Raw genomic sequence first — 19,261 nt, 5'->3', positions numbered from 1 at the left:
GAAGGCCAATGAGATTACAGAGAACAAAGGGAGGTCGCTTTTGAAAGAAACAGAGGCTTAAGGGGCGAGGGGGAGTCATCTGAAAGCAAAGTTACACATAAACCGCTGATAGAGGTGACCTACAAACAGGCTTCCTGTGGTAAAGGGTTGGATGAACTGTTGAACATAATATCCGGGTTAGAATTTCTTTGGTAAATGGGTATTTGGGGTTTGTCTATTGATTAACTTATGCCCTTCCGAGCAGCAGAATATAGGAGTGTTCCAGGTGCAAGCTCGAGGGGGGTGGATGCTTCACCTTCTTGAGTTGACGAAGCTCTGCGTCAATCCTTTTTCTGCCCCACGGCAATATAGCAATCATTGGCACTACGATGCTTGCGCTGGGGAAAGTGCCTTGTAAGAGGCTTGGGAGCATTCAAAGGGTGTGGAGGGAAACGAATGCAGGACCCATGGACAAAACCTACCCTCTAGTTCCGAGGGCAGGGACAGCAGCTATGTTTTCCTCCTGAGATGCACAAACTTGACCATAGCCAAAGTTCCCCCACCCCCAAACTCTGGAATCTTGTATTAAGGGCACAGTTGATTGGTGGAGCATGTGCTCTGCATGCATAATATTCCAGGTTCAATCTCTTGCATCTCCAACTACAGATTCTAGGTTATGGTCTGAAGGCACATGAGGCCACCACTTTGCCAAAGCTAAGCAGGACCATGACTGGTCAATCCCTGGATGGGAGACCACTTGGAAGCTACACGTGTGAATGATGAAAGAAAGGTGTGGTATGAATGTAAGAAAAGCAAATAAATACATAAAAATAAATATCAGGAAGCAGAGTTCAGAAACATGTATTTCTGATATCTTGGGAAGCTCTTACCAGTTGAATTGGAAAATGCTTTGTCTAGAATATTGACCAGTAGTCTGGCTTGACATAAGGTGCTGTTTTATCCTGAGCTGCCTCTCCCATTTCTCACATGTTACCAGAGACAGGGAGGGCATCATGCCTGAGTCCAGAATCAGGCAGAGGGAGGCAATTGCAGCACCAACCTCCCACCAGCCATTGCCCCTGAAGCCGTGGGCATTCTCCTCTGTTGGAGATCAGTCAGGAACCCCTAAACCAGCATGATGCCCTCAGCTAAAGTTGAAGTTGCTGTTCCTTTGTCAGTGTGGAATCAAGAGGCAAGTGGAAGGATCCTGGTCGTGGGCGATTTGACCATTAGGAATTGAGGCAGCTGAATGTGTGATGGGCAGGCAAGGAATAGGCTGAATTGCCTGCCCCATGCAAGGTTGTGGATGTCTCCTAAATAGCCTAGCGTATAGTGCTAAAGAGGATTCAGGACCACTGGCACCAATGACATGGGGAGAATGTAGCTGTGAGGTCGTGGAAATGAAACTTGGGTTGCTAGGTAGAGTATGTTTTAGACGAGGGTTCAAAGTTTTGAAGGGATATTTTAGGAACATAAGGAGCTGCCTTAAATGTAGTCAGACTATCCATCTTCTTCTTCTTTGGCAATCACTAGTAGCTGAATAAGATTGTCTTCCATAAACACAGTTTTAACAATGAGTCCGTAAGTGACTGTGGAGGCCAGTTCTGGATCCACACATCCTTCCACAGTGGGGACATAGGTTTCCGGGTGGGAGCTGATCACGGTGAGGGTTTGCCAAGCGTGCCTTCCTCTTAGCGCATTTCTTCCTTTCGCCCTGAGTTCAAGTGTCTTCAAAACTCATGACACCTTTGGTAAAAGCTGTTCTCCAATTGGAACACTCACAGGCCAGTGTTTCCCAGTTGTCAGTGTTTATACTACATTTCTTTAGATTTGCCTTGACAGAGTCTTTGAACCTCTTTTGTTGACCACCAGCATTACGCTTTCCATATTTAAGTTTGGAATAGAGTAGTAGCTTTGGAAGATGATAATCAGGCATCTGCACAACATGACCAGTCCAACGAAGTTGATGTTGAAGAATCATTGCTTTGACACCGGTGATATTTGCTTCTTCCAGTACACTAGCATTAGTTCTCCTGTCTTCCCAAGTGATGTGTAAAAAATTTCGGAGACACCATTGATGGAATCTTTCGAGGAGTTGGAGATGGCCTTTATAAGTGGCCCACATTTCCCAAGCATACAGTAGGGTTGGTAGTACAATAGTTTTGTAAACAAGCATTTTGGTTTCCCTGTGAATGTCCCTGTCCTCAAACACTCTGCACTTCAATTGGGAGAAAGCTGCACTTGCAGAGCTCAGGCGATGCTGGATTTCAGCATCAACGTCTACCCTTGTGGAAAGATAACTGCCCAGGTAGGACTATCCAACTAGCTCTGTATTGCCCACACTGTGTGACAGTGTCTGCCTAAGATTTCAGATGAGATTCTCCCCATCCTATTTGTAGATGCTGGGGACTGAATCTGGGACCTCCTATTTGCAACACAGATGCTCTACCACTGAGCAAAGATCCTTCTCCTTAAAAAACTGGTCGCAAACTCCAAAATGCAATTAGAGTGCCAAAGAAGTTGCGGCTTTCAGCAACCTCCTGGTATCAGCAAGTCTCACAAAGTGGGTTCCTGCAACTCCCAGGCAGCACTGCTTCCCCTCTCACTGAACAGGGAGAAAACTGTCAACATGAAGGGAGATGAGACGATTCCTTTTAAGAGTCTAACAAGCAAGAGAATCCCTCACTGCAGGGACGTTGGGCAAAGGGCAGAAGGCAGCGTTTCCATCCCATTCTTCATAATCAACTTGAAAAAAGAGATCAAAGCGCTGAAAGATGAGAGAGAAGAGGATAATTATCAGCCGAGTCTCCCCTTCTGCCTTTGCTTATGTGTTTGTGAGGGGGGAAATGAGAAAAACAAAATAACCTGATCTCACCTTTCAATCTCACAGTGTCCTCAACACGTCATAGAACATCTTTCCAGACACTGATGAAATAAACCCTACATCATGCCTGGAAGACAGGGGAGCTGTATTAGACAGAAAACAAGCTAGCTCCTTCATAGATAATTGCCAATAAAGAGAATTGGAGATACTGGACAGGCAGAATAGCTAATAGATTCAAGTATAAAGCAATCAGAAGTAAAAGCAATTCTGGGTGGGGGGAGGACCCAAAATTGGAGAGCATCCTTCTAAGCATAATTGCTTATTATACTGGATGTGCAGAGGGTGAGGCTGTGATCTAGCAGGTGTGCCCAGTGAATTACTGAGATTTTGACGGAACCTGGGAGACAAGGGGCTAATTTGGTCAGCCCAGGTGCAAGACCATATCCTGTGAACTGTATTCACCAGACTCTAAGAAGGATGTTGGCAAATCAGAAATGACTCAAAGGGTGGCTACAAGGGTGGACAGAAATGAGGAATGTTGTATGTTTGGCTCTTATTCAGCCCATAACAAGAGGAAAAAATCAACATATGTATCTTTCTCTGCGCAGAACAACTGAACCTATTACAAATCTGCCTGTCATGCAGCTCTTAAAGGTGCTCTTATTGTTCATCCAAAAAGAAAAGCTTTATGAATCAGAAAAACTTTTATAAATAAGAGTCTTCAGCTGTGCTCAGGTAGCATTTTGCTATCCAGGCCAGTCTTGGCCATTCTTTCGAAATGGTTCAGCTCTTCAGAAGTTGGTTGGTCATTCTCGTCTCCTGGCCATGAAAAGCTTTGCCTGCTCATTTTTGTCAGATAAAGCTGCTGTTAAAGGCACAGAAGGAGGCTCAGACATTTGGTGGAGGGGATATGCAAAGCAACCCCAACTCCAGTCCTTGTTTTCTCTTCCAGCTGGTTGGCATCCATCTGTCTTGGGAGACAATGGAGGAGTACACCTTTGAGGGTGGAGTCAAACTGTTGGAAGATTACAGCACCTGCTGCGGCTGTAAAGACTGATAACGGAGAGACATGTTTTGTTGCAGCTGGGGCAGATGAAGGCTAGCTGACTAAAACAACCACTTGTATTAACATAAAAGAAGTCAATTCAATTAAAAAAAAAGGAAATGTGAATTATTTTTCCGGGGGGGGGGGGTGGAGGCACATCATAGGTATTTAAATTATGATACTAATATTGATATGGGACGCGGGTGGCGCTGTGGGTTAAAGCCTCAGTGCCTAGGGCTTGCCGATCGAAAGGTCGGCGGTTCGAATCCCTACGGCGGGGTGCGCTCCTGCTGTTCGGTCCCAGCGCCTGCCAACCTAGCAGTTCGAAAGCACCCCTGGGTGCAAGTAGATAAATAGGGACCGCTTACTAGCGGGAAGGTAAACGGCGTTTCCGTGTGTGGCTCTGGCTCGCCAGAGCAGCGATGTCACGCTGGCCTCGTGACCCGGAAGTGTCTTCAGACAGCGCTGGCCCTTGGCCTCTTTGAGTGAGATGGGCGCACAACCCTAGAGTCTGTCAAGACTGGCCCGTACGGGCAGGGGTACCTTTACCTTTACCTTTACTAATATTGATAGGGATTTTCACATCATAAAACTAGTATCTAACTCTTTCTCTTCCTCTTTTAGGGCATGTAAATAATCCCTTTCACGACAAACATATTTCTGCATGGAAATTTCCATTTGGAATGCCAGTTTTAAAAACAAAAGAAAAAGCCTTCACCACTATGTTTTTATTAATATTATTATGACAAGATCAGCTCAGTTGAAACAGCAGTTCCTGCTTCCAAAATACACACACTTCAAACCAGCAACCTCAACACGCATGCCTCACTCCCTACTGCTTTCGCCATTCCAATCTTGCTCATAAATATATTCCTTCCTGCAACTGCTTTATTGTCATTCCTCACAAGGCTGATTTGTAATCAGCTGATTGACAACTCACTGGAATCTTTAGTAGGCCCATTATAAAAGCCGACCTATCTCCCAGCACGGCTGGGACCTTCAATGCAGAATGGACAAATATCCTTTTAGACGTAGGGCTCTATATCTTCAATAACTGCATCAAGGTGAGAATTTTAGCATTTGCACCTTGACATATTACTCACGGCTGCAAGTGTTTAAGAAGTGTCACCTGCTAAAACCCCAATCTTTATGGAACCACAAATGGAAAAGCAAAGTAACAGTATTGAAGGAACTTAACAATTAGATGAATTGTCTTATCTCAGTCAGGAGATCTTTGCCATGACTTACTACTGAACAACACGTTCCTAACCATGTCTAAAGGTAAAGGTAAAGGGACCCCTGACCATTAGGTCCAGTCATGGCTGACTCTGGGGTTGCGGCGCTCATTGGCCGAGGGAGCTGACGTACAGCTTCTGGGTCATGTGGCCAGCATGACTAAGCCACTTCTGGAGAACCAGAGCAGCACACGGAAACGCCGTTTACCTTCCCGCCGGAGCGGTACCTATTTATCTACTTGCACTTTGACGTGCTTTTGAACTGCTAGGTTGGCAGGAGCAGGGACCGAGCAACGGGAGCTCACCCCGTCATGGAGATTCAAACCGCCAACCTTCTGATCGGCAAGTCCTAGGCTCTGTGGTTTAACCCACAGCGCCACCCCCGTCCCTAACCATGTCTGCTTAGAAGTAAATCCTATCAATTCAAGGGGGCTTACTCCCAGGCCAATGGGGTTAGGGTTGAAAGTCTTGGGTCCTTTTAAGAGAGGATAACTAGGCACTGAACTTGGGATCATCACCTGGCAAAGATTAAGTACGTAAGAAAAGCTGTGCTGGATCAGGCCAATGGCCCATCTGGTCCAGCCTCATGCAGTGGCGTAGCGTGGGGGGTGCAGGGGGGGCCGGCCGCACCAGGCACAACATCTGGGGGTTAGGGTTAGGGGGCGCAAATCCACGGGTTAGGGGGTGCAAATTACTTGCCTTGCCCCGGGTGCTGACAACCCACGCTACGCCACTGGCCTCATGTTCTCACCGTGGACAACCCAATGTCTACAAGAAGCCCACAAGCAGAAGCTGCTTCCCAGCAAATGGCATTCAGAACTATATTGCTTCCTGGGGCTGTGAGAATGGGCAGCAAGGCATGTCATTTTAGGATCTGAAACTTAATTTTTTTCAAATTTCTTCAGTGAGGCATCTTGAAAAATCATTTTTGGGCATGTGGAATTCAAATCTGCCATTGTTTTTCTGATTGGACAACATCTAGCTTCGTAAGTCTACATTTGATGAAGAAGTACATAAGCTGCTTTCAGAAACCCAAAGAATTTTGATTTTGCCTTCTGGAAATGTGAGGTAATATACTAAATTGTCTCTCCCATCTTGGTCTCTACAGCTACAATAGGCACTGTAACACTTCAACGGTTTGACCCCCAAAGGAACACTCTTCCAGACAAATGCCAACAACGAAAATGTATAATATAACTGGAAGTACTTGGCAATCATTTTTAATAATTTTTATGCAATTTTTACACAAAAAATGCCCTACATTCAAAACTAAATTATATTAATTTAACCAAAATATCTTTTTAATTCCCAAGTCATGGTACAACTTTTTAGCAACCCTCATTTTTGGAAAAATTCAACACACCCTAATGGACAGGCACTACCACTGAGCTAACAGGACACTCTCCTATGTTCTCTGGGGAATATTTTTCTGATAATTTCTAAATGACTGTTTGCTAGTTATCTTGGTCATGAACTGTCTTGTGGGATTGTTCTTTTTTCCTCTTGCAAAGAGAAATGTGGCACATAATTAAAAAAATTAAAGGCAATGGTGATCTAAGCTAGAAAGCTTAGTCACTCCTGAATTCTTGGAGAAGGAGAGTCACCAGAGTGATAAAATAAACTAAATGCAATAAACTAAACCACAAATATCTGGAATTATCTGGCCAAACAGTTGATGGTGAAAAGCGACATCTAGTGGTTGCAGACGGTATATTATTTCCCTTTTCTGCTTTTATCCTTCTGTTCATGCCTTGAAATCCAGTCCACTCATAGTTTCTTTGCTAATCTCCCTTTGGTTTGCTTCGGTGCAGTTTCCCCTTCTTTTTCATGAAAACGGTTCAACCTTCATCCAATAAAGAAAACAAGTGGAATTACTCTTCTAGCATACAATTAAGGCTGCCAGATTCTGAACCAACTAGTGTAGATTGTTTATCAGCAGATTGATTAGCCCAACCAATAGTAATGAATGATTTTCTCCATGCTTGAAAAACATCACTTTCTGGCTTTGCTCTTTTTTCTCTCCATATCATGCTTTCTGTTAATAGCACAAAAGCAAGCCACTTGGCAATTTCATATCCAATAAATTAGCATCAAGGGGTCTTGGGCCACCATCTCTTAAAATATTGCTTCCCTCCTAAACCTTGCGTCTGTTGACCCAAATTATATTCAAAGGACATTGCCAAATATTCACATCTCAACACTGAACAAAATGTGGGAGATTTGCAGTCAAATCTAACAATACTAGTTAGTATGCGAAAGGGTTAAGAAACAGAACCATGTAATAAAACTTTTACTGGATTTTCCAACTTTAGGCTACAAATAGAGCTGCCCTGACCAAAAAACCTACCCCCAAACCCTGCCCCTCCCTGCACACAGAAAACTAATACTTCAGGGAGCAGCTTCCATCTTAACCTTCTTCCCAATTTTGTTGTTTTTCTACATGCCGAGTTACTTTGATTATGGTTACAACATGCTTGCAGCATGGAAAATACTTAACATTTGGTTTTCCTGGTAATAGAAATTGGCACTAAACCGACATTTCACTACTCACTGGAACTTAGTTTGCATTGTCAAACAAGATCTAAAGTAAAACTGCATCATTTCCCTATTAGGACTGAAACCTGTGAGTACATATGGAAAATTAGTGGGCTTTTTCCTTCACCCATAAACTTTTAAAAGGGAAACACATAGGAGTCTTCTCCTCAAATGTTTCTTTGCCAAGGATGTAAAAAGTATCGATTGCCTGCATGGGGCTGCTAGATACAGTGATACCTCGGGTTACATACGCTTCAGGTTACAGACTCCGCTAACTCAGAAATAGTACCTCGGATTAAGAACTTTGCTTTAGGGTGAGAACAGAAATTGTGCTCTGGCGAATCGGCAGCAGCAGGAGGCCCCATTAGCTAAAGTGGTGCTTCAGGTTAAGAACATTTTCAGGTTAAGAATGGCCCTCTGGAACGAATTAAGTACTTAACCCAAGGTACCACTGTATTGAAGTGGAACGTAAGAAAAATGCTTGGAAAAAAATCAGAGATTTCCTCAGCTGAAACTTCTGCAAGTTTGTCACCAAGCCCAATTATCTATGAATTCTTCTCAGTGCAAGCCCACACATGCCTACTCAGAAGTAGGCCCCAAAGAGGGCAATGGGACTTACTTGCAACCAAGTAAGTGCATCTAGAATGAAGTGGTTAGCATTAGCAATGCAGAAATAGAGGGGGTGGGTGGTGAAAATAATTGCATAATACTTCTCCTGCTAGCAACTGCAAATCCACCACAGGAGCAAATCTAGTAAGCATCTAAGTGGGGGTTTTGTGGCGGGGTCTCTGCCTCATCCCTCAAAAACTGCACCTGGCTACTTGCAGGGAGCAGCCAAAGACTACATTGGAATAGCTTGGCAATAATATTAATAATTAGAAGCGAACATCTTCAAAGCCCTCTGTAAGCAAAATTTAATCCCTCTGCCACCCTATGGGGTATTTTTACAGATGACGACCTCAGGCCAACAGCCAAAGCATGCTGCCTTTCATCTTGCGGGGAAAAGATGTTGGAATGCAAGCTGGGTCTCATTTCAGCTCCTACCTCGCAACTTTCTATTCACATCACTTCCCCAACGCTCTCTTCCAGACTCCCCCTGTGCATTATTCCGGCTTCCTTGATGTTTGTTCAAGGATCTTATCAACTCAGGACTCACCAGGCATCTGCAAAGTGTACACTCTTTCCACACATCCGCTCAGCGCGTCGTGTTCCACCTTGCACGTAAACACAGTGTTCCCCGCCCCCTGTGCAGGTGTCACTCTCAGAAGGCTCCACATGGAGTGCAAGCCATTGGCGCCAACTACGGAGACCGAGTGGCAGACTCCCACATGCAGTGGCTTCCCATCTTGGAACCAATTCACCCTGATCGCGCTAGGGGAGAAGTTATTGATTCGGCAGCTTAGCCTCAGCTCCTCTCCTGCAACAGGAACCGGGGGGTCTGGAGTGATCCAGAGGACTTCTGGGGGCGTTCCTGTAGGGACATGAAATAACAAAGTGAGTTGCTCCTCTTAAGATATAGTGGCAAGCGATGCGCCCTGTTCTGCTAAGGCCATTTGGGGGAAAGAGATGTAATATCGGTTGAAATTGCTGTTTCGTTGGTTGGTTTTAATTAAATGTAACTTTCTAGTCCTTGTTGCTGTAGAAGAAAAACGTTGAAAGCGTGTGTCCCTAGAATATATGCATTCAGGCCAAAGGCAATAATAAATGAGAAATCAAATCTGCTCCAACCAGAGAGGCATCGTACCTTGCAATTTTTTTTAAAAAAAATAATATTTATTAGAAGTTTTATAATTACAAAAAGAAAGTATGAAAAAGAGAAAAAAACAATAAAAAATTAAACAAACAATACATCAAAAATAAAAAGAAATACAAAAAAAGCAATACATCTAAAAAAACACACAAGAAAAACAAAAACATTCAAAGACACATCCAATTTCCATGTCTTTATCTTTCATTTACTTGTTTCCTCGACTTCCTCACACCTCCCTTTTTTGTATTCTGGTTCAAATTAGCTAATTCAGCAAATCCTTTCCCTCTTTCTCAATTTTTTGTTCTATAATTTATCTTAACACAATCTAACTTTACATTTTCCACTTTAGCCCATTAACAATAAGTTTTTACTTAATTCTTTATAACATTTCTGCTTAAACCATATAACTTCATTCCAGTATTCTTCTAACATTCGTTAATTTTGCAGGTACCTTGCAAATTTATTTCATAGGAGAGTTCTTCAACATTTCCAAAGCTGCTGTGCTTGATCCGACAGGTATAAATTGCTCCTTCATCATCTCTGGTCAGGATAAACTCAGTCTGGCTCCATATACTGTAAAAATCACTTTCACAAGGGAAAGGCCCAAACTGTGTCACTTCTTCAACTGGCTGCCCATTTCGAAACCAATCCAGAGTGATGTCCTTTGGGTAAAATTTCTCCACAACACAGATCAGAATAAGCTTATCCCCCTGTATGGGAACCTGGGGTGAGCTGAAGATGTAATGACTTGCTGGTCGAGCTGCCAAATAGAGATCAAAGGTCTGTGTGTGTTTGTGTGGAGGGGAAAGATATTCCATACACAGCTTTCAGACATTACACTAGCTCTACAGGAAAAGTGACAGAACAAAAGAACCTGTACAATAGGTATCTATTTGGCCACTGTGGGTTTCTCTTGTTTTTGTGGTGAATGATGTGCCTTGCCTCTATTACAGTGGTACCTCGGGTTACATACGCTTCAGGTTACATACGCTTCAGGTTACAGACTCCACTAACCCAGAAATAGTACCTTGGGTTAAGAACTTTGCTTCAGGATGAGAACAGAAATTGTGCTCTGGTGGTGCACCAGCAGCAGGAGGCCCCATTAGCTAAAGTGGTCTTCAGGTTAAGAACAGTTTCAGGTTAAGAACGGACCTCAGGAACGAATTAAGTACTTAACTCAAGGTACCACTGTATTCCAAGTCACCCTCAGGTAACACAATCAGAGGCTGTGAAATTTTTACCACTTGCTCCACCTCCAGCTCAATCCCACTGCTAGCATTTGAAGCCAAGTGGCGCTGTGGGTTAAACCACAGAGCCTAGGACTTGCCAATCAGAAGGTCGGCAGTTCAAATCCCCGCGACGGGGTGAGCTCCCGTTGCTCGGTCCCTGCTCCTGCCAAATTAGCAGTTCGAAACCACGTCAAAGTGCAAGTAGGTAAATAGGTACCGCTCCGGTGGGAAGGTGAACGGCGTTTCCGTGTGCTGCTCTTGTTCACCAGAAGCGGCTTAGTCATGCTGGCCACATGACCCGGAAGCTGTACGCCGGCTCCCTCGGCCAATAAAGCGAGATGAGTGCCGCAACTCCAGAGTTGGCCACGACTGGACCTAATGGTCAGGGGTCCCTTTAACTTTACCTTTACACATGATGTTACCTGAAATCTGTAGGTATATGGTGGCTTTCTGAGAAACACTTCTGTTTCATGTACTCCCCCTCAAACCAGCCTCCACCCAGCTTGGAAATGGAAGTTGTGGTTGTTTCTGGGCAGATGAACTGAAGTTTGGTGGGTGGCGGGGAACAAATCAGGTAATGGGCTTGGATTAAGACATCCCTGCTCCCTCTCTGTCTGAAAGGATGTGTCTTGAAACACAGCAGGAGGAAACGACCTTGCTGAATTTCAAGTCACTAATCAATAGGGAATTCAAAGCACGAGGTCAGTTGATTGACAGGCAGACGTCCCCACCCACCTGTCAATTTTTGGAGATAAGGATTTGGCCAGCCTGGCAGGAGAGGCTTGCCACCCCTGCACTATTGGAATACATAACCTGTCTGCTGCTTCCGTTGAGAACTGCTATTAATCTTACCAGTAACATGAATAATTGTGGTCCTCCGTATTGGATTTTTGAGTGTGCTGTGCTGGATGTTGCATTCAAATTCTGCCCTATCGTCCTTTATCGTTGGCGTGTAGCTTAGGCAGGAGGAGATGCTGTAAAATCTGCCATTGGCTTCCAACGGCTGCTTGGCCATACCGGTAACATCTTCTCCAGCTTCACAAAGGGCTGCATCTTCTTCCTTTGCATGGTCTGATGCCAACACCATCCGGTGTGGGTTTCTCCGGTACCATTTCACCTGGATTGTTTTGGGTCTAAATCCATTTATATTGCACATCAGCCTGATCTTTTCATTAATCGGGATCAGGTCAGGCTGGATGATTGAGGAGACCTGGGGCTCTGCTATATATATAAAAAAGCAAAGGCAGTTAGGGTACAGTGCACTTAGCGAAAGGTCCCTTGAACATAGTGCAGCCTTCTCCCCAAGAAACCAGAGACAGGAAACTCTTGGCCCTCCAGATGTTGCAGGACTACAACTCCCATCATTCCCAGCTAGCTAGAGCCCATGAATACCTAGAAAGCTACAGATCCCCCATCTGTGCAGGAAACATAAAACACATTTCAATGTTAATTGAGAAATTGTTCTGCAGAGGATCGTGGAGGCCAAGGTTATCAATTACTACTAGCTACAATGGCCTTTTTGTACCTCCACTGGTAGAATCAGTGAATTGTAGAGTTGGAAGAAGCCATGGGGGTCTCATCTAGTCCAACCCTCTGCAATGCAGGAATCTTTCACCCAACGTGGGGCTCAAACCCACAACCCTGGAATTAAGAGTCTCATGCTCTACCGACTGAACTATCCAGAGCTAGAGACAGTGTGCCTTTGAATAACAGCTGATGGGAATCCCAGGTGGGAAGAGAGCTATTGCTTTCAGAGTTCCTATAGGTGCTTGCTCCTATAGGGCCTTGGTCCAATCCAGCAGAGCTCTTCTTGTGATCATAGCACAAAATGGAGAGACCAGAGTGGCCCATGAAAAGCCAAGCCATGCCCCCTAGACATATCAGTAGTAACTTAGTAGTAACTAGAATATTTTTATTGGCCAGTAAATAAATACCGTATTTTTCGCACCATAGGGCGCACCTGACCATAGGGCGCACCTAGTTTTTAGAGGAGGAAAATACGGAAAAAAATATTCTGAATCAAATGTTGCACTAAACTATTTAAAGCAGCAAAGCGGGCGGCTCCTGTCCACTTTCCTGCTTTAAATTGAGCCTCAGAGGAGGGTAGGAAGGGGAACCATGGCTTATCTAAGTCCAGTTAATAATGCTGAGCCTGACTTATGGCCATCAAGATTAGCCTGGCCATCTCAGTGGAAATCTGGGGAGGCTGAGGTGGACTTTCAGTGGTCAAAGTGTGGTTGTGACTTCCTGCCCGGCCTCTATTTCCTGCCCTCTTTCCCCCCTGCACCCTGCTTTGAGGGAAGGAAGCGGAGCCATGGATCCTCTGCTCGCAACTGCACTGGATTCCCTCCACTTTGAAGCAGGAAAGTGGGAGAGGAGCTGTTTACACGAGTGTAAGCTGCTCCCCTCCCACTTTCCTGATTCAAAGCAATCACGGAGGAATCCCTGTGAGCAGCGGAGGATCCATGGTCCCCTTTGTTCCCTCCTCCTTAGTTGCTTTGAAGGAGGAAAGTGGGAGAGGAGCTGCTTACACGAGTGTAAGCTGCTCCCCTCCCACATTGCTGCTTCAAAGGGAGCGCGGGAGGAGGGAATCTGCTGCAGCTTCCCCCACCTCCTGCAGAAGCCGTGCGCTCTTTAAAGGGGCTGCGCCGCTTCTCCTGGCTTTTCTGGGAGGTGGGGGGATTCCCCCACCTTGTAGAAAAGCCGGCAGGAGCCGCGCAGCCTTTAAAGAGGGCTCCGCTCTTTGGGGCTTTTCCCCGAGGAGGGAGAACGGACCGATGCGGCCAGTCAGTCCCTTCTCCCTCCTGGAGAAAAGCCCGCAAGAGCGCACGAAGCTTGTGTGCGGCTCTTGGGGGCTTTTCCCGCCTGCCTCCCCCCTGCATTCGCTCCATAGGACGCACACACATTTTCCCTTGCTTTTTAGGAGGGAAAAAGTGCGTCCAATGGTGCGAAAAATACGGTACATCAGATAAATAAGTAAAAACATGTGTTGGGAACAGAAAGTTTCCATTTTTGGAAGAGGTGAGGAATAGTGACAAATACATGTGCAGATCATGAACTGGGCTAAAATGAATGACTTGCACCCTGAAATGTTTTAGGATTCTTTAAAATTTACCTTTTGCAAGCCGTGTTTGATAAAAGATGGTTAAAAATATGCTGCATAAGCATGTCAGTATGATGCAAGAGGTGGCCACCCCGACAATAAATCCTGTGTCCCGGTGATAGGATTTTGGTACTGGAATACAAATGCATTTATTAAAACCAATAGCAGTTGTTCTGTTTTTGACATATGCTTTGTCACTTCTTTGGCTGTGGCCTCCAAGACTGCTTGCTGGGACTCCCCTCCTTGAAGATGATTTATTTTTCACTTGGCTTGTCCTGTTGTTATCGCTGACAACAGAACAGTGGATCTGAATAAGTGTAATGGACTGTGGTCTTGCAGGATTTGCTTTTGGTACATGAATAAAAGGGGACGCAGGTGGCGCTGTGGGTTAAACCACAGAGCCTAGGACTTGCCGATCAGAAGGTCAGCAGTTTGAATCCCCACGACGGGGTGGTCTCCTGTTGCTCGGTCCCCGCTCCTGCCAACCTAGCAGTTTGAAAGCACGTCAAAATGCAAGTAGATAAATAGGTACCGCTCTGGCAGGAAGGTAAACAGCATTTCTGTGTGCTGCTCTGGTTCGCCAGAAGCGGCTTAGTCATGCTGGCCACATGACCCGGCAGCTGTACGCCAGCTCCCTCGGCCAATAAAGCGAGATGAGCGCTGCAACCCCAGAGTCTGTCATGACGGGACCTAAAGGTTAGGGGTCCCTTTACCTTTACATGAATAAAAAGCCATTGTGTGGATTCAGGCCTAGAGCTTGAGGTCTCCTTGGATGAGGACCAAAGGAAGCTGGTCCTTCCAGCAGATCCACATTGCCAATGAGCCTGAGGATTTGGACATCTCTGTCCCAGGACTGAAGGTCCCCACACCAGCTTCCTGGGTGGTTCAGGTGCCTCCAGACCCCACCCCTCCAATTATTGCAGGACCATAGAAGTAGAGGAGATGGTGAGCAGGGCAGGAACTTCAGAGCCACCAGGAAAGTATGCGGCTAGTTGCCTGTGAGATTCCTTGGAGACCAGACTTCAACCCCCAACTCAGCTATGAAGTTTAGTAGTGGGCCAGTCCCCCTCTCTCTCTCAGCCTAACATACGTCACAGGGTTGTTGTGAGGATAAGGAGAAATATGTATACCACCTTGAGCTCCTGGAGGAAAGGTGGAATATACATTTAACAAATGATAATAAACAGATTTGCGGACACTCACTTGTGACCAACAAAGTTGTGTTTCTACGTAGCGGCTTTCCCAGGGACTCATGTTGGACTTCACAGATATATAAGGAACCATTATCAGCCTCAGACACCATTTGGGTGACACGACTCAGCACAGCAAACAAACCGTCACGGCCTCGGGAAGATGGGGCCCCTGTGCATATATCTGAGGACAGCGGTGTTTCGCGTAGGCTGCCTTGTTTCCTGACCATCCAAGAGATGTTAATTGCTTGGGGGTAGAAGTCATGAACGTTGCAAGAAAAGGTCTTCTCTCCTTCTGCAGCAGCTAGGAGACTTTGGGGTGACAGCAGCACAGCAGGCTGAGCTGGAGTGGGAAAGCAGACTATTATCAGAGAGGAATATCGCTCATATCCACAACTGAGGAATGCCTTCCGCATATCTGCTGAAATGGAATCTACTCCATAGCTCAGTTGGTTAGACCATGGTGCTGATAACACCAAGGTTGCAGGTTCGATCCCTGTATGGACCAGCTGAATATTCCTGCATTGCAGGGGGTTGGACTAGATGATCCTCAGGGTCCCTTCCAACTCTACAGTTCTATGATTCCATGGAAGCTTTTGCTCTAATAAAATGTGTTGTGCGCTATACATTTAAAGCAGTCTCCTACCACTTTAAACAGGGACGCGGGTGGCACTGTGGGTTAAACCACAGAGCCTAGGACCTGCCAATCAGAAGGTCGGCGGTTCGAATCCCCGCAACTGGGTGAGCTCCCGTTGCTCAGTCCCTGCTCCTGCCAACCTAGCAGTTCAAAAGCACTAAGTGCAAGTAGATAAATAGGTACCGCTCCGGCAGGAAGGTAAACGGCATTTCTGTGTGCTGCTCTGGTTCACCAGAAGCGGTTTAGTCATGCTGGCCACATGACCCGGAAGCTGTACGCCGGCTCCCTTGGCCAATAAAGCGAGATGAGCGCTGCAACCCCAGAGTCGGCCACGACTGGACCTAATGGTCAGGGGTCCCTTTACCTTTACCTTTACCTTTACCTACCACTTTAAATAGTCATGGCTTCTTCTCCCAAAGCATGCTGAGATTTGCTATGAGACCCCTATTCCCCTCATGGAGCCACAATTTACAGAGTGGTTTAGTAGTCAATACCTCTTCCAGAAAACTAAAGAGGCACTAAGGAGGTGCAGCAGGGCCCAGAGCAACTCACACTGTATGGCCTCTACTGTTGCTTCCCCCCCCCCCCCCGCCAGCTCTCCTCCTCCTTCTCTTTATGTTCGTGGCAACAATGATGGCAGTCACTCCTCCCCTCCTTACTTTTTGTTGCTGTTGCTTTCCCCCACCTCCCATTCCCTGATTTACTTGTGGGGTTGGGTGAGGTTTGCCACAGCTTTAGAAGCACTTGTTCCTTCTATTAGCAATGTTTGGGGGGTGAGTGTCAATCCTTTCGCAATCAAAATAGCATCCTTTGCACACATGGGTGAAGGTTTTCAGAAGCACAATAGATATGTGGGGTTGGGGATTAGAAACTTAAGAAGGGAAGGAAGGCAGAACCCCCCCCCCCCCGAGACAGACCCATGAAGACTTAGCCTGCTCAGTGGCACAGAATAATGTTGCGGGGGACACAGTGGCGTAGCGTGGGTTGTCAGCACCCGGGGCAAGGCAAGTAATTTGCACCCCCTAACCCGTCGATTTGCGCCCCCTAACCCTACCCCCCAGATGTTGCGCCCGGTGCGGCCGGCCCCCCTTGAACCCCCCACGCTACGCCACTGGGGGGACAGTAAACCAGGAGAGGGAATAATGTGGACTGTCTGAGAAGAATGTATGGCTAGCTAAGTGGAACATGTGGCACAACAGCAATGCAATATTTTGTGGCAGGTGCCCACTCTACTGGACCACTTTATTGATCTCAAAGATTCTTCATTTTGTGTTCGTTGGATAACTTCAAAAGGCAATTGGTACCTCTGACTTTAAGCTGGATCTTTCCATTTCCATACTGTGGAGTTACCAACACAGTACACGTGTAAATCCCTTCATCCCTTAATGCCACATCGGACAAGGTGAGTGATGCAATGCCAAGGGGTAGTAACTCAACATTCACCAAGGGCCCATGCCGGTAACCTGCTGTGTGGTTCCCATCAAACAAAAACACTGCCCTCTCTTCTCCAGATACAGTCTTCACCGCCCATTTCAGAGCCACGTCTTCTTTTCTGACGCTCTCCTGAACTGTAAAGTTACAATGCAGCACAACTGGGTTGTGTACCAGGCCTACTACAGGAGAAGGACTAGTCTTCACCTCCAAAGCAGCTAGAAACAAAACAGAAGGGGTGTATGTGAAGATACATGCACACACACACACACACACACACACACACGGGTGTAGCCAGGGGGGCAGCTGCCCCCTTAACTAACTGACCCACTGAATCACAGGTATCTCGGTTCTGACACACACACACAGAACATAAAGCCTGTCCTCTCTTTGGCACCAAAAATGTTGCAAAGATTACAAAATAATAGAAAATTAATCAATGAACAATAGACTCTCTGTGTGTGTCTCTTTTTATCTTTCTACACACGCATACATATCCACAGTCTGTATAGTTCTTTTACTGAGAGTATGTCCCCTTTGAGCAAATATAATTTTAAATTAGATAATATAGACGTTTTTAAAGACCAATGGCAAGGTTTCAACAGTATCTTTTTTTTATCAGTGCATGTTATACAAGGTCAGCAATATGCCAAAAATGTGTGTCACTTTTTTAAGCATTGGCAAAACATAAACTTTGTGTCAATTTCTCGGTTAACTTGATTTCCCAAGGCTTCCTGTGGTTTTTTAAAAAAACTAAATTATTTGTTAAATTTGTATATTGCCTTTCATCAGAAGAGAGCAGGGCAGTTTACAACATAAAATGACAAAATAAGAACACAAAATACATACTCAGAAAACAAGCAAGAGCAAACCCTCCCCACATATTTTTTTGGTACTATTTTACTATGTTTAACCCTTAGGTTTTCCAAAATCTTGCCACTGAGATTCCTGCAGCTATCAATAGATGGCCTACCAAGTTTTTATGTAAAATGTCCCAATCTTCCCCTGTAAAGAAATTTGATAGAGCCAGCTGGGGGGATTTCTCCCTCCTCTCAGCTGCTGATTACTGCTGAGATTTCTTTTAAAACCTTTTCTAAATGCCCTTTGTAAAAATATGGGGTATCAAAGTAAAATACTAGACGTTGGGGGTGTGTGTGAGAGCAGGCTAATTTCTCATCCACAAAATGATTGAAACCCAATATTTCGGTGGGGGGGAAAGGGGGGCGGGGAGCCTAGTGTCTGTACATTTCGTCTCATATCTTAGGTTCTGCAAATGCTAGGAACTTAACTCTTTTTTAAAAAGAAAGGGAAGAGGTGGAAGAGGAGGAAGAAAGCTGGGAATCTGTGGGTTATGGTTAATGTGAGGGCAATTGTCCCTACCCACCATGCTTCGTCCACTGCCCCATTCCTCTGCTGCTGCTGCTTCCAGACTTTTACAAGACATCTGAAGTCAGCCCTGTTTAGGGAAGCTTTTAATGTTTAATAGACTATTGTATTTTAATATTCTCTTGGAAGCCACCCAGAGTGGCTAGGGAAACCCAGCCAGATGGGCGGGGTATAAATAATAAATATATTATTATTATTATTATTATTATTATTATTATTATTCCAGTATACAAGCAGCGGCTCCACCAAGCAAACAAGGAAGGGTCCCTACCTGCAGCCATAAGGTAGGATAAGAAGAACGGCAGTTCCATTGCAAAGGTTAAGGAAGCAAAACAGATGGACTTTGCGCCACACCTTCAGAGGTTAAAAGTACCCAAAGGAACGTTGCCAAGAGGTACCTACGACGCTTAGCCTCGCCCAGGAGAGGCTTTGCAAACAGCAGCTAATTGTCACGGCGCTTTTCCGCATTTCATTAGCCTATGGACGTTTCATTTCCCTATGAACTCAGCTTTTGCAACCCCCTGAACACCCCCACGTGCACACTGTATTTGGTAACATTTCGTGCATCTCAGTAGATGGTAGTTAAGGAACACTTCTCACTCCCTAAGAGGGAGGTCGCCTGCTCTTGGTGGGGTTAAAGGTAAAGGGACCCCTGACCATTAGGTCCAGTTGTGACCGACTCTAGAGATACAGCACTCATCTCGCTTTAGTGGTTGAGGGAGCCAGCATGACTAAGCCACTTCTGGTGAAGCAGAGCAGCACACGGAAATGCCGTTTACCTTCCCACCAGAGCGCTACCTATTTATCTACTTGCATTGGTGTGCTTTCGAACTGCTAGGTTGGCAGGAGCAGGGACCGAGCAACGGGAGCTCACCCCGTCGCGGGGATTCGAACCGCCGACCTTCTGATCGGCAAGC

The 19,261-nt window shown here is 45.6% G+C and overlaps 1 gene segment (V, D, J or C); it reads right to left on the bottom strand.

Annotated features, from left to right (window-relative positions):
• Positions 1-4,561: 4,561 nt before the first annotated feature.
• On the bottom strand, positions 4,562-18,895 carry LOC310680334 (immunoglobulin heavy constant mu-like). The segment is given in 9 exons: positions 18,616-18,895; positions 16,832-17,176; positions 14,904-15,233; positions 13,713-13,832; positions 11,450-11,818; positions 9,820-10,128; positions 8,775-9,089; positions 5,822-6,926; positions 4,562-5,666 (listed from the first exon to the last, which is right to left on the bottom strand).
• Between the last annotated feature and the right edge of the window lie 366 nt (positions 18,896-19,261).

The sequence above is a fragment of the Podarcis tiliguerta genome, assembly GCF_965153285.1.
Source record: "Podarcis tiliguerta genome assembly, chromosome: 6".
NCBI classification, from domain to species: domain Eukaryota; kingdom Metazoa; phylum Chordata; class Lepidosauria; order Squamata; family Lacertidae; genus Podarcis; species Podarcis tiliguerta.
Note: the sequence above shows the minus strand (reverse complement) of the source record. Positions and strands in the feature narration are given on the sequence as shown.